This window comes from Mus pahari, chromosome 20, assembly GCF_900095145.1.
Source record: "Mus pahari chromosome 20, PAHARI_EIJ_v1.1, whole genome shotgun sequence".
NCBI lineage: Eukaryota > Metazoa > Chordata > Mammalia > Rodentia > Muridae > Mus > Mus pahari.
This window is the reverse complement of record NC_034609.1, coordinates 3,366,574-3,370,089: the sequence shown is the minus strand read 5'-3', so window position 1 is coordinate 3,370,089 and position 3,516 is coordinate 3,366,574.

The window sequence follows — 3,516 nt, the reverse complement described above, 5'->3', positions numbered from 1 at the left end:
GCATCATAGGAGCCCACTCCTGCATCATAGGAGCCCACTCCTGCATCATAGGAGCCCGCCCACTCCCACGCAGACCCATGTGTTTCAGGCTTGGCACTCAGTGTCTGGTGCTATGGGGAGGTAGGGTGACCCTTAGGAGATGGCGTCTGGGTGGAGTGGCCTGGAAGGAGGTTGTGGTAAATCCCCACAACCTGTCTCTCTTTGCTTACCACAAGGTAAGCCACTCCCTGTGCCACAGACTCCTGCTGTGAGGCCTGGGGGGGGGGGAGTCAGGGGGGCGCTGGGGGTGCAGCAGCCGCAGCCCCAAAAACAGTGGGGCCAACTGGAAAGTGGCCTGGAACATCTAAAATTGCCGGTTAAGATACACCTTTCTTTTCTTTTTTTTAAATTAATTTATTTTTTTACACTTCATATTTTTTCCCCTCAGACCTTTTTTCTCTATCAGATAATTTATCTCAGATTTCTTCTCTTAAAAATATAGCAATTTTTAAAATTATTTTTTGTGAATTTCACATCATGCACCCCACTGCCACTCATCTTCCTGTCCTTTCATACCTACCTCCCATGCTGGCAACCTCCCCCAAAATAAAATTAAAAAGTAAAGTCAAATAAAAATAAACAAATAAAACAAACAAATGCCTTGCTGTGGAAGCTGCAGTGGGTCCCGGTGCATTTACTCCAAGGTGCACCCTTTTGTCCACACATCTTCACTAGCAAATGTTCACCACAATGAGTCATTGGTTTGTGCGAGGCCTCTGGCTCCTGCTACTCCATCAACACTGGATCCTCACCAGGACTCCTTTCGGATCTCCTGATACCCGGTGTCATGGATCTGCAGGAGCGGCCCCTTCATGTGCTCCTGCACTCCAGAGACGGGGCACATGTTGGGGTGCTGTCTGGGCCTGGGTGGTAGCTGAGTTAGATGGTCTGCTCTCCAGCTCCCCTGAACCCACCCCACCAGGGTGGGCGAGCTCTCCAGCACTGCTGGAGTCAGGTAGCTCACCCAATGCTGCAGCTCCCCTGCTCTCATGCCCTCAGCCAGCTCACTTAGTCCTAGTCACAGTCACCATGGCCAGCTCCACTGTGCTGCCCTGCAAGTGCAGGGCCCACTCTCCTGAGTGCCACAGGCAGTGAGGGGGGACACCTCTCCTGTGCCCAGGACACCACCCAGCAAATGAGTGTCAGGCATCTCAGACCTTTTTAACAGTATGGAAGGCTGACTCACTTAACACTGCAGAGGGAACTGTCTCCCATGCCAGTCTGTCCCAGCGTCATGGTGAAAGCTACTCTGCCTTGTTGTGTTTGCCTACACTGCTCAGTAGCCTCAAGCCTTTCACAGGGACGTGTATTTGGGGACCCAGCCTAGCTCAACCCACTCCGGCCTTGCCAAGCTGAGATGTCTCCCCGGTGTGGCGGGGTGATCAGATGGGATGCCAGTGTAGGGTCTGAGAACACACAGAACAGTCCTGATTCAGGCTGCTACTGGCAGGACATGCCTTCCCACCCCGTGCTCCCCAACTGCCAGGTCCCTCTTGGAGCCTTTCATTCTTTGTCCTGCTCTGTAGATTCCTTCTGGGATTCAACCCGTGACTGCTGAGGAGTCAGACCCCTGTGGGGGCTGACATAGTGTGCAATCAGCTAGCCAGACTCTGTGTCCTCAGATACATGTGTGGTACTGGTAGAACCAAGCAGGGACAAAGCCACTGGTGCCCTGAAGACCCCCTGGAAGTGGTTTTCCTTTAGTATTGAAATGTGTAAGTTCTTCAGACTGCCAAGTGAGTGACCTCAATCCACGACTCAGTATACTAATACATTCCAGATATCTTCTGTGGTGATGTTGGCTGCCTTTGTTTTAAGGCTGCAAAGTCAGTGCGGATTCTGAGAGGAACAGCCCTGATTCAGGTGAAGGCATGACATGCCTTCCCACACCGTGCTCCCCAGCTGTGCCAGTCCTCCCAGCCTTGAGCGGACTGAATCAGACCTGTTTCTGCCACAGTTGGGTGATCCCACCTAGGGTGGAGTCTTCTGTTGCCACCTCTGTAGCTTCCTGCAAGAAGCTACCTGCTGAGCCCCTGAGCTTGTTTTCCTGACAAAGACCTTCGAGATCCTGGTGGCGTGGGGGATGGGTTTCCCCCACTTTAAAAATCAAACCCTAGAATTAAAGTTGAGCCTTGATTGGAGACCTTTGTCTTGGCTCGTTATTTCTCTCGCCATCCTTCCCATCCATCCCCAGCTTTCCTTTCAGGAACCCAGTAACCCGTGGCTGCTGGTGGCTACACCCAGCTACCAGGTCCCTTAATTGAAACCCTCCATCCTTTGCCCTGCCTACGCTTCCTTTTTGCCCACGCCCTTTTTCTCAACAACCCTTTTCTCGGTTGTTCCATTTCTTCAAATGCCTTGTTAGCGCTGTCAGAGGGAAAGAAAAGCCAACTGATTAATAAAGTGCTCATGAGAGGGGTAAGGGGAGAGCGCTGTCAAGGCCCTTGCAGACACCAAATGCAGGCTCTGTCTGACCTCAGAACCCGGCCTGACATGGGGGGGCAACCATACATGACTTCCACTATGTCTCCACAGAGTTGAAAGCAGCTCAGTGCCAAGTGTGGTGTGGACACTTGCCTGCTGGATGGAGACAGAAACTCATTTCCCATCTGTCAAGTGGCCTGACAGAGAGCTGGTAATGATTTTCTGTCAGGCAAGCCTTGGCTGGATTTGAACCTGTGACCCAGGGGTAAAGGGCAGATGTAGGGCTTCCTTTACAAGAACCGACTGCCTGTGCTTTGTTATGCTCAACTCAGATCCATCTAGTGCCTGCCCAGGCTTCCTTCTCACACATACATTCCGGTTAGATCTTAACTTAGCGTTGGAACAAGTGGTTCATGTCCCGGGAGATAGGAAATGGAAGGCAGAGGAAGGGCACAGATGGAAGATCTGTTTGATTCACCTCTGGCTAGAAGCTATATGCTTCTCCCAAGATGGGTATTGGAGCCTTCCCAGGATCTTTGCATGTTTATAGACCAGCTAAGGCCGTAAGGAACATGGGTCTGCAGGGGCTTTGTGAGGGCCTCACCAGTTCTGGGTTGATTCCATCATTATTGGTATTGATTTTGTGTGTGTATGTATGCATGTGTTGGTGTGGAGGCCAGGGAACAACCTTGATGTCATTTATTAGGAGACATCCACCTTGGTTTGTGTGTGTGTGTGTGTGTGTGTGTGTGTGTGTGTATGAAAGGTCTCTCATTGACCTGAGGCTTGGCAATTTAGGTAGGGTGGCTTGTCATCAAGTCCCGGGGATCTCCCTGCCACTGCTTATCCAGTGCTGGGGTTCGACCAAACCTGTTTTTTTTTTTTTTTTTTTTTTATGTGTGATCTGGGCTCAGGCTCAGGTCCTCATGCTGTGTGCCAAGCACATTGCCAACTGAGCAATAGCCTCAACCTGGTACTGATTGGTTTTGTATTTAACGGGGGGCAGGCTTTGGGGGCTTTTGCGGATTGACCAGTACGATGACTCCTGGACAC